Source organism: Pan paniscus, chromosome X, assembly GCF_029289425.2.
Source record: "Pan paniscus chromosome X, NHGRI_mPanPan1-v2.0_pri, whole genome shotgun sequence".
NCBI lineage: Eukaryota > Metazoa > Chordata > Mammalia > Primates > Hominidae > Pan > Pan paniscus.
Genome location: NC_073272.2, coordinates 62,292,817 through 62,309,543, shown reverse-complemented (window position 1 = coordinate 62,309,543; position 16,727 = coordinate 62,292,817). Strand labels below are relative to the sequence as shown.

The 16,727-nt window shown below is 38.8% G+C and overlaps 1 pseudogene; it reads right to left on the bottom strand.

Annotated features, from left to right (window-relative positions):
- Positions 1–840: 840 nt before the first annotated feature.
- On the bottom strand, positions 841–16,166 carry LOC129395226 (endogenous retrovirus group K member 7 Env polyprotein-like; annotated as a pseudogene).
- Positions 16,167–16,727: the final 561 nt, after the last annotated feature.

The window sequence follows — 16,727 nt, the reverse complement described above, 5'->3', positions numbered from 1 at the left end:
GAGCAAGACTGTGAAAGGTTTGCATTTACGATTCCTGCAGTAAACTACCTGCAGCCTGCTAAGCATTTTCATTGGAAAGTTTTGCACAGGGCATGTTAAACAGTCCAACAATTTGCCAGGCATATGTAGGGCAAACAATTGAACCTACTTGTAAAAAATTTTCAGTGTTACATTATTCATTATATGGACGATATATTTTGTGCTGTCCCCACCTGAGAAATATGACTTCAATATTATGATCACTTGCAAAATTCAATTTCTTGTACTTGTTTAATTATAGCTCCTTATAAAATTCAGACTACTACTCCTTACTCCTACTTGGGGACCTTAGTAAATGACACTAACATTGTGCTACAGAAAGTAGCCATACATAGAGATCAATTGAAAAGATTTAATGACTTTCAAAAATTACTAGGGGACATTAATTGGATATGACCTGCTGTAGGCGTTCCTACCTATGCCATGAGTAATCTATTTTCTATTCTTAGAGGAGATCCTAGTCTCACTAGCCCTCGGCAATTAATGAAAGAAGCTAAAGCTATTATCCAGTGATGCCCAACTTGCCAAATGGTGCATTCCTTATCTTTTACTGGAAGAGTTTATCCTTGAGGATTGGAACCTAATTCTCTTTGGCAAATGGATGTCACACATGTTCTCTCGTTTGGGAGACTAGCTTATGTACATGTATGTGTGGACACCTTTTCTCACTTTGTCTGGGCTACATGCCAATCAGGAGAGTCTTCTGCCTGTGTTAAATGTCACCTTTTGCAGTGTTTTGTGGTGATGGGCATTCCAGCTTCTATTAAAACAGATAATGCCCTAGGATATACTCCCCAAGCTCTAGCTACATTTTTCTCTATATGTAATATGAAACACATTACTGGTATCCCATATAACTCTCAAGGACAAGCCATAGTGGAAAGAATGAATCTCTCCCTGAAACACCAGTTAGAAAAACAAAAAAGGGGGAGAAACAGTGACTATGGGACACTCCATATGCAATTGCATCTAGCATTATTAACTTTAAATTTTTGAGCCTTCTTAAAGGCCAGATGTTATCAGCAGCTGAACAGCATCTACAGAAACCTGCTGCAAAGACAGAAGCAGAACAACTGGGTTGAGGGAGAGATCCAATAGCAAAATTTGCAAAATAGGTAAAATAATCAATTGGGGTAGAGGTTATGCTTGTGTTTCTCCAGGACCGAATCAACAGCCAATTTTGATACCATCAAGACACCTGAAACCTTATCATGAGCCAGATATTGAGGAAGATATTCTGAGAGGGTTGCAAGGACCCCCTGGTTGCAGCCATGTCAAGAATGACACTGAGTAGGACCCCAACTATCATGAGACACACCTGTCGAACACAGCCACCCACATGGGGACAGATCAAGAAGCTGTCACAGAAGGAGGAAGAAAACCTAAGTGGGACAACCAGTCACTATTAGTAATTTAATGATATCTATGATAGCAGTGATCACCACTGCCATGCGTATTCCTTCAAAAATTGCTGACACAGAGAACAATTATAGTTACTGGACATATCTATCAATCCTGGCTGGCAATAATGCCTGGATGTAATCGCTGTATGACACAGTTACACATGCTTTCTAATCTCAGAATAAACCATGATAAATTTGCTCCTATAATTGAGGCATACTGTCCTCAAAAACTAATTTGTAAACATGATTGGATCTGGTTAGAAAAAATAAATGTACTTGTTTGGGAAGATTGCATTGCAGAACAGTCAGAGGTGCTATGCAATGACTCCTATGGAATCACTATTGATTGGTCCCCTAAGAGGATGTTTAGCTTGAATTGCACCTCTCAACTGGTGTGCCACAGTCACACTATGTTCAGCTGGTCTGAACAAAACAGTCAGATGGTATAAATGGTAAGAAGTATGGCAAGAGTTCCTATTATCTGGAACCATTGCAGTATAGTGGCACCTCAACCTCAAATGATGTGGCTCGTTGTGGGAGCTAAACATATGAACTTGTGGAAACTATTAATGGCTCTTAATAAGATCAAATTTGGGAAAGAATAAAAAGCATCTAAGACACTCTACAAACTTGTCTTTGGCTATGCAAAATTTAAAAGAACAAATATTTAAGGCATCCCAGTCACACCTGGCCTTAATGTCAGGAACTGGAGTGCTTGAAGGAGCTGCAGAGAGATTAGCAGCTAGTACCCCATTAAAACGGATAAAAACACTTGAAAGCTCTGTGATTTCAATGATGGTTGTGTTATTAATCTGTGTTTTTGGTCTTTGTATAGTCTGCAGATGTGAATCCTGAATCCTGTGAGAAGTAGCTCACTGTGACAAAGCTGCCTATGCTTTTATCACTTTGCAAAACGAAGAAGGAAGACATGTTGGGAAAAGGCCACAAATCTGGCCTTAAACTGGCCACAAACTGGTCATAAACAAAATCTCTACAGCACTGTGACCTGCTTGTGATGGCCATGAAGCCCCCACTGGAAGGCTGTCAGTTCACCAGAATGAGGGGAAGTAGCCCTGGCCCACCAAGGGTGGAAAAATGCTTAAAGGCTTCCTTGACCCACAAACAATAGCATGAGTGATCTGTGCCTTAAGGACATGTTCAGGCTGAAGATAACTAGCCAGAGCCCATCCCTTTATTTCAGCCCATCCTTTTATTTTCCGTAAGAAATACTTTCAGTTAAACTATAATCTATAGAAACAATGCTTATCACTGGCTTGCTGTCAATAAATATGTGGATAAATCTCTGTTCAAGGCTCTCAGGTTTGAAGGCTGTGAGAACCCTGATTTCTCACTCCACACAATATATTTCAGTGTGTGTGTCTTTAATTCTACTAGCGTCACTGCTTTAGGGTCTCCATGAAAGAGCTGGTCTTGGCATATGGTGAAAAAAAGGAATATCCCCAGATAAAAACTAGAAAGAAGCTACCTGTGAAAATGCTTTCTGATGTGTATATTCCTCTGAAAGAGTTAAACCTTTCTTTTGATTTAGCAGGTTAGAAACAGTGTTCTTATAGAATGTGCAAAGGGACATTTAGGATCCCACTGAGGTCTATGGTAAAAAACCAAATAACCCCAGATATAAACTAGAAAGAAGCTATCTGTGAAACTGCTGTCTGATGTGTGGATTCTTCTCACAGAATTAAACCATTCAACCCATTGGAAACACTCTTTTTGTACTATCTGCAAATGGACATTTGTGAGCATATTGTGGCCTGCAGTAAAAAACTGAATCACCTCAAATAAAAACTAGAAAGAAGCTATTTGGGAAACTGCTTTGTGATGTGTGGACTCATCTCACAGTGTTAAAACTTTGACTTGTTTCAGCAGGCTGGAAACATTCTATTGCAGAATCTGAGAAGGGACATTTGGGAGCCCATTGAGGCCTATGGTAAAAAACGGAATATCCCCAGATAAAAAGTAGAAAGAAGCTATATGTGAAACTGATTTGTGATGTGTGGATTCATCTCAGAGAATTAAACCATTCTTTTGATTCATCAGGTTGGAAACACTCTTTTTATGCAATCTTCAAAGGGACATTTGGGAGCCCATTGAGGCCTACTGTGAAAAACAGAATATCCACAGATAAAAACTAAGAAGAAGCTATCTGTGAAACTGCTTTGTGAAGGGTGGATTTATCTCACAGAATTAAACCCTTCTTTTGATTCAGCCATTTGGAAACGCTCTTCTTGTAGAATCTGTGAAGGAACATTTGGGAGCCCATTGAGGCCTATTGTGAAACCCCGAATATTCCCAGATGAATACTAGAAAGAAACTATCTGTGAAGCTGCTTTCTGATGTGTGGATTCATCTAACCCAATTGAACCCTTCTTTTGATTCAGCAGCTTGGAAACACTGTTTTTGTAGAATCTGCAAAGGGACATTTGAGAGCCCATTGAGGCCTATGGTGAAAAACAGAATGTCCCCAGATATAAATTAGAAAGAAGCTATCTATGAAACTGATTCCTGATATGTGGATTCAATGCACAGAGTTAAACTTTTCTTTTGATTCAGCAGGTTGAAAACACCCTTCTTGTAGTAGCCAGGAAGGGACATTTGGGAGCCTATTAAGGCCTGTGGTGAAAAACCGAATATCTTCAGATAAAAACTAGAAAGAAGCTATCAGTGAAACTGCTTTTTGATGTATGCATTCAGCTCACAGAGTTAAAACTTTCTTTTAGCCAGTTGGAAACACTCTCCTTGAAGAATCTGCAAAGGGACATTTGGGAGCCCTTTGAGGCATACGGTGAAAAACTGATTATCCCCAGATAAAAACTGGAAAGTAGCAATCTGTGAAACTACTTTGTGATGTGTAGATTCATCTCACAAACTTAAATATTTCTTTTGATTCAGCAAGCTAGAAACACTCTACTTGTAGAATCTGTGAAGGGACATTGGGAAGCTTAATGAGGCCTATGAAAAAACTGAATATCCTTGGATAAAAACTGGAAAGAATCTACTCGTGAAACTGCACTTTGATGGGTGGATTCACCTCACAGAGCTGAAACTTTCTTTTGTTTCACCAGGTTGGAAGCACTCTTCCTGTAGAATCTGTGATGGGACTTTTGGGAGCCCATTGAGGCCTACTGTGAAAAACCAAATATCCCCATATAAAAACCAGAAAGAAGCTATCTGTGAAACTGCTTTGTGACGTGTGGATTCATCTCTCAGATTTAAATGATTCCACAGGTTGGGAACACTCTTCTTGTAGTCTCTGCGAAGGGACTTTTGGGAGACCTTCTGGCCTGTGGTAAAAAATCGAATATCCCCAGATAAAAACTAGAAAGAAGCAATCTGTGAAACTGCTTTGTGATGTGTGGATTCATCTTGCAGAGTTAAACCATTCTTTTGATTCAGCAGGTTGGAAAAACTCTTCTTCTAGAATCTGTGAAGCGACATTTTGGAGCCCATTGGGGCCTACTGTGAAAAACTGAATACACCCAGAAAAAAACGAACAAGAAGCTATCTGAGAAACAGTGTTGTGATGTGTGATTCACCTCACAGAGTTAAAGCTTCTTTTAATTCAGCAGTGGGAAACACTCTTTGTAGAATCCATGAAGGGATATTTGGGAGGCCATTGAGGCCTATGGTGAAAAACCGAATATTTCTGGATAAATACTAGAAAGAAGCATTCTGTGAAACCGCTTTCAGATATGTGGTTTAATCTCACAGAGTTAAACCTTTGTTTTGTTTCAGCAGGTTGGAAACACTCTTCTAGTAGCATCTGTGAATGGACATTTGGGAGCCTATTGAGGCCTGTGGTGAAAAAGCAAATATCCTCAGATAACAAACTAGAAAGAAGCTATCTGTGAAATTGCTTTGTGACGTGTGGATTCATCTCACAGTGTTAAATATTTATTTTGCTTCAGCAGGTTGGAAAAACTCGTCTTGTAGAATCTGTGAAGGGACATTTTGGAGACCTTTGAAGCCCATAGTGAGAAACGGAATATCCCCAGATAAAAACAAAGAAGAAACTCTCTCTGAAACTGTTTTGTGTTGTGTGGAATCATCTTACAGAGTTAAACCATACTTTTTATTAAGCAGTTTGGAAACACTCTTCTTTTTGAATCTGCAAGGGGACATTTGGCAGCCCATTGTGGCCTACCGTGAAAAACCGAATATCACCAGATAAAAACTAAGAAGAAGCTATCTGTGAGCCTGCTGTGTGATGTGTGGATTCATCTCACAGAGATAAACCTTTCTTTTGTTTCAGCAGGTTGGAAACACTCTTCTTCTGGAAACTGTGAAAGGAATCAGGGGGCCCATTGAGGCCTATGGTGAAAAACGGAATATCCCCAGATAAAAACAAGAAAGAAGGTACCTGTGAAACTGCTTTGAGATGTGGGGATTCATCTCCTGGAGGTTAACCAATTTTTTGATTCACCAGGTTGGAAATACTCTTTTTGTAGAATCTGAGAAGGGACATTTGGAAGGCCATTAAGGCCTGTGGTGAAAAACCACATATCCACATAAAAACTAAAAAGCAATCTATTAAACTGCTTTGTGATGTGTGGATTCATCTCACAGAAGTAAACATTTTATTTTTGATTCAGCAGGTTTGAAACACTCTTCCTTTAGTACCTGTGAGTGGACATTTGGGAGCCTCTTGAGGCATATGGTGAAAAACCCAATGTTCTCAGATAAAAACTAGAAAGAAGGCATCTGTGAAACTGCATTGCGATGTGTGGATTCATCCCAGTGTTAAATATTTCTTTTATTTTAGCAGGTTGGAAAAAACTCTTTTTGTAGAATCTGTGAAGGAAATTTTGGGAGACCATTGAGTCCTGTGGTGAAAAACTGAATATCCTTAGAGAAAAAAAAAAAAAACTAGAAAGAAGCTATCTGTGAAACCACTTTGTGATATGTGGATTCATCTCATAGTATTAAAACATTCTTTTAATTCAGCAGGTTGGAAACACTTTTTGTAGAATCTGCGAAGGGGTGTTTTGAAGCCCCTTGTGGTTCAATGTGAAAAACAGAATATCTCCAGAGAAATACTAAGAAGAAGCTATCTGTGAATCTGCTTTGTGGTGTGTGGATTCATGTCATAGTGTTAAACATTTCTTTTGTTTCAGCAAATTGGAAACACTCTTCTTGTCGAATCTGTGAAAGGACATTTGGGGGCCATGGAGGTCTATGGTGAAAAATGGAATATTCCCAGATAAAAACTAGAAAGAAGCTACCTGTGAAACCCTTTTATTATGTCTGGATTTGTCTCACAGAGATAAACCATTCTTTTGATTCAGCAGTTTGGAAACACTCTTTTTGTAGAATACGTGAAAGGCCATTTGGGATCCCATTGGGGCCTAATGTGAAAAACGGAATATCCCAATATAAAAACTAAGAAGAAGCTATCTGTGAAACTCCTTTGTGATGTGTAGATTCATCCCACAGAGATAAACCTTTCCTTTGATTAAGCAGGTTGGAAATGCTCTTCTTGTAGAATCTATGAAGGGATATTTGGGAGCCCATTGAGGCCTATGGTGAAAAATTGAATATTCCCAGATAAAAGCTAGACAGAAGCTAACTGTCAAACTGCTATCTGATGTCTTGATTCATCTCAAAGATTTAAATTTATTCATTCAGTAGGTTGGAAATGCTATTCTTGTAGCATCTGTGAATGGACATTTGGGAAGCTGTTGAGGACTATGGTGAAAAACCGAAATCCTCTGATAAAAACTACAAAGAAGCTATCTATGAAACTGCTGTTTGATTTATGGATTAATCTCACAGGGTTAAATCTTTCTTTTGTTTCCAGATGTTGGAAGCACTCTTTTTGTAGCTTCTGTGAAAAGACATTTGGAGACCATTGAGGCATATGGTGAAAAAGTGAATATCAACAGATTAAAAACTATGAAGAAGCTATTTGTGAAACTGCTTTCTGATGTGTGGATTCCTCTCACAGAGTTAAAACTTTTTTTTTGATTTAGCAAGTAGGAAACATTCTTCTTGTAGAATCCGTGAGGGGACATTTGGGAGCCCATTGCAGCCTATGATGAAAAACTGAATATCTCCATATAAAAAGTAGAAAGAAATTATCTGTGAAATTGCTTTGTGATATGTAGATTCATCTCACAGAGTTAAACCTTTCTTTAGATTTAGCAGGTTGGAAACACTCTTCTTGTAGAATCTGCGAAGGGACATTTGGGGAATCCTTGGGGCCTACTATGAAAAACTGAATATTCCCAGATAAAAACTAGAAAGAAGATATCTCTGAAACTGATTTGTGATATGTGGATTCATCTCACAGAGATGAACATTTCTTTTGATTCAGCAGGTTGAAAACACTCCCCTTGTAGAATCTGTGATGGGACATTTGGGAGCCCACTGAGGCCTACAGTGAAAAACTGAATATCCCTGGATCAAACCTAGAAAGAATTTATCTGTGAAACTACTTTCTAATGTGTGCATTCATCTCACAGAATTAAACCTTTCATTTGATTCACCATCGTGTAAGCATTGTTCATGTAGTATCTGCAAATGGATATTTTGTGGCCTATTTTGGCTTATGGTGAAATAACTAATATCCTCAGATAAAAACTAGAAAAATATATCTGTTCAACTGCTTTCTGATGTGTGGATTCATCTCACAGTGTTAATCCTTACTTTTGTTTCAGTGGGTTGGAAACACTCTTCCTTCCTTTATTTATTTACTTATTTATTATACTTTAAGTTTTAGGGTACGTGTGCACAATGTGCAGACTAATTACATATGCATACTTGTGCAATTTTGGTGTGCTGCACCCATTAACTAGTCATTTAACATTAGGTATATCTCCTAATGCTATCCCTCCACCCTCCCCCAACCCATCAACAGTCCCCAGTGTGTCGTGTTCCCCTTCCTGTGTCCATGTGTTCTCATTGTTCAATTCCCACCTATGAGTGAGAATATGCGGTCTTTGGTTTTTTGTCCTTGCGATAGTTTGCAGACAATGATGCCTTCCAGATTCATCCATGTCCCTGCAAAGGACATCAACTCATCATTTTTTATGGCTGCATAGTATTCCATGGTGTATATGCGCCACATTTTCTTAATCCAGTCTATCATTTTTGGACATTTGGCTTGCTTCCAAGGCTTTGCTACTGTGAATAGTGCTGTAATAAACATACGTTTGCTTGTGTCTTTTTAGCAGCATGATTTGTAATCCTTTGGGTATATATCCAGTAATGGGATGGCTGGGTCAAATGGGATTTCTAGTTCTAGATCCCTGAGGAATCGCCACACTGACTTCCACAATGGTTCAACTAGTTTACAGTCCCACCAACAGTGTAAAAGTGTTCCTATTTCTCCACATCCTCTCCAGCACCTGTTGTTTCCTGACTTTTTAATGATGACCATTCTAACTGGTGTGCAACGTTATCTCATTGTGGTTTTGATTTGCATTTCTCTGATGGCCAGTGATGATGAGCATTTTTTCATGTGTTTTTTGGCTGCATAAATGTCTTCTTTTGAGAAGTGTCTGTTCATATCTTTCGCCCACTTTCTGATGGAGTTGTTTGTTTTTTTCTTGTAAATTTGTTCGAGGTCATTGTAGATTCTGGATATTAGCCCTTTGTCAGATGAGTATGTTGCAAAAATTTTCTCTCATTCTGTAGGTTGCCTGTTCACTCTGATGGTAGTTTCTTTTGCTGTGCTGAAGCTCTTTAGTTTAATTAGATTTCATTTGTCAATTTTGGCTTTTGTTGCCATTGTTTTTGGTGTTTTAGTCATGAAGTATTTGCCCATGCCTATGTCCTGAATGGTAATGCCTAGTTTTCTACTAGGCTTCTTATGGCTTTAGGTCTAACACTTAAGTCTTTAATCCATTTGAATTAATCTTTGCATGAGGCATAAGGAAGGGATCCAGTTTCAGCTTTCTACATATGACTAGCCAGTTTTCCCAGCACCATTTATTAAATAAGGGAATCTTTCCCCACTTCTTGTTTTGTCAGGTTTGTCAAAGATCAGATAGTTGTAGATATGCAGCATTATTTCTGAGGGCTTTATTCTATTCCATTGGTCTATATCTCTGTTTTGCTACCAGTACCATGCTGTTTTGGTTACTGTAGCCTTGTAGTATAGTTTAAAGTCAGGTAGCCTGATGCCCGCAGCTTTGTTCTTTGGCTTAGGATTGACTTGGCAATGAGGTTTCTTTTTTGGTTCCATATGAACTTTAAAGTAGTTTTTTTTCCAATTCTGTGAAGAAAGTCATTGGTAGCTTGATGGGGATGGCATTGAATCTATAAATTACCTTTGGCAGTATGGCCAATTTCACGATATTCATTCTTCCTACCCATGAGCATGGAATGTTCTTCCATTTGTTTGTATCCTCTTTTATTTCATTGAGCAGTGGTTTGTAGTTCTCCTTGAAGAGCTCCTGCACATCCCTTGTCATTGGATTCCTAGGTATGTTATTCTCTTTGAAGAAATTGTGAATGGGAGTTCACTCATGATTTGGCTCTCTGTTTGTCTATTATTGGCGTATAAGAATGCTTGTGATTTTTGCACATTGATTTTGTATCCTGAGACTTTGCTGAAGTTGCTTATCAGCTTAAGGAGATTTTGGGCTGAGACAATGGGGTTTTCTAAATACACAATCATCTCATCTGAAAACAGGGACAATTTGACTTCCTTTTTTCTAATTGAATATCACTTATTTCCTTCTCCTGCCAGATTGTCCTGGCCAGAAATTCCAACACTATGTTGAATAGGAGTGGTGAGAGAGGGCATCCCTGTCTTGTGCCAGTTTTCAAAGGGAATGCTTCCAGTTTTTGCTCATTCAGTATGACATTGGCTGTGGGTTTGTCATAGATAGCTCTTATTATTTTGAGATACACCCCATCAATATCTAATTTATTGAGAGCTTTTAGCATGAAGTGTTGTTGTATTTTGTCAAAGGACTTTTCTGCATCTATTGAGATTATCGTGAGGTTTTTGTCATTGGTTCTTTTTATATGCTGGAATACATTGATTTGTTTGTGTATGTTGAACCAGCCTTGCATACGAGGGATGACGCCTACTGGATCATGGTGGATAAGCTTTTTGATGTGCTGCTGGATTCTGTTTGCCAGTATTTTATTGAGGATTTTTGCATTGATGTTCATCAAGGATATTTGTCTAAAATTCTCTTTTTTTGTTGTTGTGTCTCTGCCAGGCTTTGGTATCAGGATGATGCTGGCCTCATAAAATGAGTTAGGGAGGATTCCCTCTTTTTCTGTTAATTGGAATAGTTTCAGAAGGAATGGTATCAACTCCTCCTTGTACCTCTGGTAGAATTCGGCTTTGAATCCATCTGGACCTGGTGTTTTTTTGGTTGGTAAGCTATTAATTATTGCCTCAATTTCAGAGCCTGTTGTTGGTCTATTCAGAGATTCAACTTCTTCCTTGTTTAGTCTTTGGAGGGTGTATGTGTTGAGGAATTTATCCATTTCTTCTTGATTTTCTCGTTTATTTGTGTAGACGTGTTTATAGTATTCTCTGACAGTAGTTTGTATTTCTGTGGGATCAGTGGTGATAACCCCTTTATCATTTTTTATTGTGTCTATTTGATTCTTCTCTCTTTCCTTCTTTATTAGTCTTGCTAGTAGTCTATCAATTTTGTTGATCTTTTCAAAAACCAGCTCCTGGATTCATTGATTTTTTGAAGGATTTTTTGTTTCTCTATTTCCTTCAGTTCTGCTCTGATCTTAGTTATTTCTTGCCTTCTGCCAGCTTTTGAATGTGCTTGCTCTTGCTTCTCTAGTTCTTTTAATTGTGATGTTAGGGTGTCCATTTTAGATATTTCCTGCTTTCCCTTGTGGGCATTTAGTGCTATAAATTTCCCTCTACACACTGCTTTGTATGTGTCCCAGAGATTCTGGTATGTTGTGTCTTTTTTCTTGTTGGTTTCAAAGAACATCTTTATTTCTGCCTTCATTTCGTTATGTACCCAGTAGTCATTCAGGAGCAGGTTGTTCAGTTTCCATGTAGTTGAGTGGTTTAAAGTGAGTTTCTTAATCCTGAGTTCTAGTTTGATTGCACTGTGGTCTGAGAGATAGCTTGTTATAATTTCTGTTCTTTTACATTTGCTGAAGAGTGCTTTCCTTTCAACTATGTGGTCAATTTTGGAATAGGTGTGGTGTGTTGCTGAAAAGAATGTATGTTCTGTTGATTTGTGGTGGAGAGTTCTGTAGATGTCTATTAGGTCCACTTGGTGCAGAGTTCAGTTCCTGGATATCTCTGAGAACTTTCTTTCTTGTTGATCTGTCTAATGTTGACAGTGGGGTGTTAAAGTCTCCCATTATTATTGTGTGGGAGTCTAAGTCACTTTCTAGGTCTCTAAGGACTTGCTTTATGAATCTGGGTGCTCCTGTATTTGGTGCATATATATTTAGGATATTTAGCTCCTCTTGTTGAATTGATCCCTTTGCCATTATGTAATGGCCTTTTTTGTCTCTTTTGATCTTTGTTGCTTTAAAGTCTCTTTTATCCGAGACTAGAATTGCAACCCCTGCCTTTTTTTTGTTTATTTTGCTTTTCCATTTTTTGTTTTCCATTTGCTTGGTACATCTTCCTCCATTCCTTTTTTTTTTGAGCCTATGTGTGTCTCTGCACATGAGATGGGTTTCCGGAAAACAGCACTCTGATGGTTCTTAACTCTTTATCCAATTTGCCAGTCTGTGTCTTTTAATTGGAGCATTTAGCCCATTTACATTTATGGTTAATGTCGTTATGTGTGAATTTGATCTTGTCATTATGATGTTAGCTGGTTATTTAGCTTGTTATTTGATGCAGTTTCTTCCTAGCCATGATGGTCTTTACAATTTGGCCTGTTTTTGCAGTGGCTGTTACCGGTTTTTGCTTTCCATGTTTAGTGCTTCCTTCAGGATCTCCTGTAAAGCAGGCCTGGTGGTGACAAAATGTCTCAGCATTTGCTTGTTTGTAAAGGATTTTATTTCTCCTTCACTTATGATGCTTAGTTTGGCTGGATATGAAATTCTGGGTTGAAAATTCTTTTCTTTAAGAATGTAGAATATTGGTCCCCACTCTCTTCTGGCTTGTAGAGTTTCTGCAGAGAGATCAGCTGTTAGTCTGATGGGCTTCCCTTTGTGGGTAACCCGATCTTTCTCTCTGGCTGTCCTTAATATTTTTTCCTTCATTTCAACTTTGGTGAATCTGACAATTATGTGTCTTGGGGTTGCTCTTCTCGAGGAGCATCTTTGCAGTGTTCTCTGTATTTCCTGAATTTGAATATTGGCCTGCCTTTCTAGATTGGGGAAGTTCTCCTGGATAATATCCTGCAGAGTGTTTTCCAACTTGTTTACGTTCTCCCCATCACTTTCAGGTACACCAATCAGACGTAGTTTTGGTCTTTTCACATAGTCCCATGTTTCTTGGAGGCTTTGCTCATTTATTTTTATTATTTTTTCTCTAAACTTCCCTTCTCACTTCATTTCATTCATTTCGTCTTCCATTGCTGATACCCTTTCTTCCAGTTGATCACATCGGCTCCTGAGTCTTCTGCATTTTTACATAGTTCTCGAGCCTTCGTTTTCAGCTCCATCAGCTCCTTTAAGCGCTTCTCTGTATTGGTTATTCTAGTTATACATTCATCTAAATGTTTTTCAAAGTTTTCAACTTCTTTGCCTTTGGTTTGAATTTCCTCCCGTAGCTCGGAGTAATTTGATCATCTGAAGCCTTCTTCTCTCAGCTCGTCAAAGTCATTCTCCATCCAGCTTTGTTCCATTGCTGGTGAGGAACTGTGCTCCTTTGGAGGAGGAGAGGCGCTCTGCTTTTTAGAGTTTCCAGTTTTTCTGTTCTGTTTTTTCCCCATCTTTGTTGTTTTATCTACTTTTGGTCTTTGACGATGGTGATGTACAGATGGGTTCTTGGTGTGGATGTCCTTTCTGTTTGTTAGTTTTCCTTCTAACAGACAGGACCCTCAGCTGCAGGTCTGTGGGAGTACCCAGCCGTGTGAGGTGTCAGTCTCCCCCTGCTGGGGGGTGCCTCCCCCTTAGGCTGCTTGGGGGTCCGGGGCCAGGGACCCACTTGAGGAGGCAGTCTGCCCATTCTCAGATCTCCAGCTGCGTGCTGGGAGAACCACTGCTCTCTTCAAAGCTGTCAGACAAGGACATTTAAGTCTGCAGAGGTTACTGCTGTCTTTTTGTTTGTCTGTGCCCTGCCCCCAGAAGTGGAGCCTACAGAGGCAGGCAGGCCTCCTTGAGCTGTGGTGGGCTCCACCCATTTCGAGCTTCCTGGCTGCTTTGTTTACCGAAGCAAGCCTGGGTAATGGCGAGCGCCCCTCCTCCAGCCTCGCTGCCACCTTGCAGTTTGATCCCAGACTGCTGTGCTAGCAATCAATGAGACTCCGTGAGCGTAGGACCCTCTGAGCCAGGTGCGGGATATAATCTGGTGCTCCATTTTTTAACCCCATCGGAAAAGCACTGTATTCTAAAATGGAGTTTCTTATGTCTTCCTTTTCTACATAGACACAGTAAGAGTCTGATCTCTCTTTCTTTTCCCTACATATCCTCCTTTTCTTTTTGACAAAAGCACCATCGTCATTATGGCTCATTCTCTCTGGTCACTGTCTCTTTGGAGCTACTGGGTACAACTGTAGACTAACCACAGACAGAACAGGCACACAAGGTTTAATACAAAATTTACAATAGTGGAACTTCTTAGGGTTTTAACCCAAGTGAAGGGGTTAAGTTTTGTGTGGTTATCAGCAGATTTTACGGTTGTCTCACTTTGTAGCACCAAATTTAAATGGCCTTTTGATGCCTCAAAAATATGTTCTTTTAATTTTGAAATATCTAAAGTAAGGTTATCTTATTTTTTTGTAGATGGAGTCTAACCATTTCCCAGTGATGCTCAGACTTATTATAGGCTCAGGGTGTAATTCAAAATTCTGATGTGTTCCAGTCACATTGTAACTGAAAAAATTTTTTCAAGCTCATGTGTCTATCTCCCATCCAAATGACAGTTAGTGTAAGATCATTAATTTGGTTTGCTTATTTTTGATCTATTTGGGTCTGAGTATTTTACAATTTTGAGGATTTTTTTTGCCAGTTACTTACATATTTTGTAGTTTGAATAGAAGAGTGTAAAGCAATTCCAGCAGCCACAGCAGTACCTGTGACTGCAATAAGACCCATAGTCACTGCAATGAAAGTAAAAGTGAACCTTTTGAATTTAGTTAGAATTTATTTTAATATTTCTGTTAAAATATGGATGGATGGTGAAGCTTCCCAGTGTTGATCCATGAAAACAGGGATCCACATGCCCTCTCTTGCCTTTACTAGCAGAATACAGTTTTGCCAATTAAAAGTCAAATAAACACAAGTGAGCAATCTATGATTTTTACAGGTTATAGTTTGGGAATCTGGTTTAATAACTATGTTTCTTACAACTAGCATGTAAGGGGTTTTTGCACAACTTTGTAAGGGAATTGTCAGACTGGAATTTAGGTTGATAGTATAATATGGCTTACAATCTCTTGTTTCTGTAGCTTGATTTTTAGACCAAATTCTAATGTGGTGTGAGGCCACAGTAGGCTTTAATAATTCTGGCTGTTTAGGACCATTAACAGGACTAAGTTTGGTCGAGGTGATGAAATTTCCTTTTCACCCCATTTCCATGGATAGAGTGCTTCTAACCTTGTATAAACTTTGTCCAGTCTTTCAGTTAAATTACTATTATAGCCTGGATTAATGTGCCAGATGGATGGGGCCTGTGAACATGAGTGAGTCTGGCCCATACAATTACAATATAATTGGCCTTGAGGGGCCTAGTCTATAGTAGTTTTAAATTTATTGTTTTGTAATACCTCCACACAACATTTTTTTCAAACTAAGACTTTTGGGCATTTTGATTTTTTGGGAATTTCCTTGGGGCAAGGCTTTACTTAGGCCTAAATTTTAATGATCTTTGAAAAGAAGAGTCCTGTAAATTATTTATCTGTGCCTCGAGTAACATTCTACTTATCATGTGATAAGTAAATCTACTGGTGGCACTGACAGTAGGTACTTTCACCAACCAATTTTGTGTTGTAGGCGTTAAACATCCTGGTGCCTTCCCTAGGCAAATAGTATAATGATACCCAATGGAAATAATTATCATCATTCCTTCTTTTTTAGACTGGACAGGGCAACGATCATCTGTGGAGCCTGGTACCCATGCACTATTATTAACATATATTTTAATAGGATTATCCATCCATGTGACTGCCCGAATTAATTGTGGGAAAGGCACATAGACCCAGTAAGTATAATTAGCTACAGCTGCTCCTGTAGACATGGGGAGACTTAACAATGTTGATGCAATCATCAAAGCTGAAAGCAGCATATTCTCTGGAGTTTGCACTGCCCTTACGTTCTTTAGACTTTTTTCAGCTAACTGTGTCAGCTTCTTTAATTGTGCCCAAGTCAGTGGCTCTATTTTTTTGGTGGATGACAGCTTCTTCTCTAAGTTGTAGGTACCTAAACTGGAAGCTGGTTTTTTTTGGGGGAAATACAAGCAAAACCTCTCCCCTACATTATCACCTTTCTTATTTCCAATATTTTATTTTTGTTGTCTTTCCACCAAATCAGTTTTCCTTCAGGTGGGCTGTTCTTTTTACCAGTGAAACGTTGTTCTTCAGAAGTAGTGGTCTGATTTCTATAAATGTTTAAAAAGTGTAGAGTATAGAGTGCAAGATTAAGTTGCATCTGGGGAGCATTATACTCTTTACTGTCCTTGTTTGTTTGTTTAACCAATTGAGCTTTGAGTGTTTTGTTAGTTCTTTTAATTATGGCCGGTCCTTGAGAATTATAGGGGATTCTTATTGTATGTGTAATTTTCCACTGATTTAAGAATTATTGAAATGTTTTTCTACAGTATCCTGGCCCATTATCCATTTTAATTTTTTTTGGAACTCCCATGATAGCAAAACAAGATAATAAATGTCAACCGCATATCACCAGTGAAAACTAGAAAGAAGCTATCTGTGAGACTTCTTGGTGATGTGTGGATTAATCTCTCAGGGATGAAATATTGTTTTGATTCAGCAGGTTGGAAACACTGTTTTTGCAGTATCAGTGAAGGGACACTTCAGAGCCTATTGTGGCCTATAGACAGAAACTGAATATCCCCAGATAAAAACTAGAGATAAACTATTGAAGAAACTACTTTGTGACGTGAGGAATCATCTCACAGAGTGAAGACTTTCCTCTGATTCAGCTGGTTGGAAACACTCTTTTCATAGACCCTGGGAAGGGACATTTGGGAGC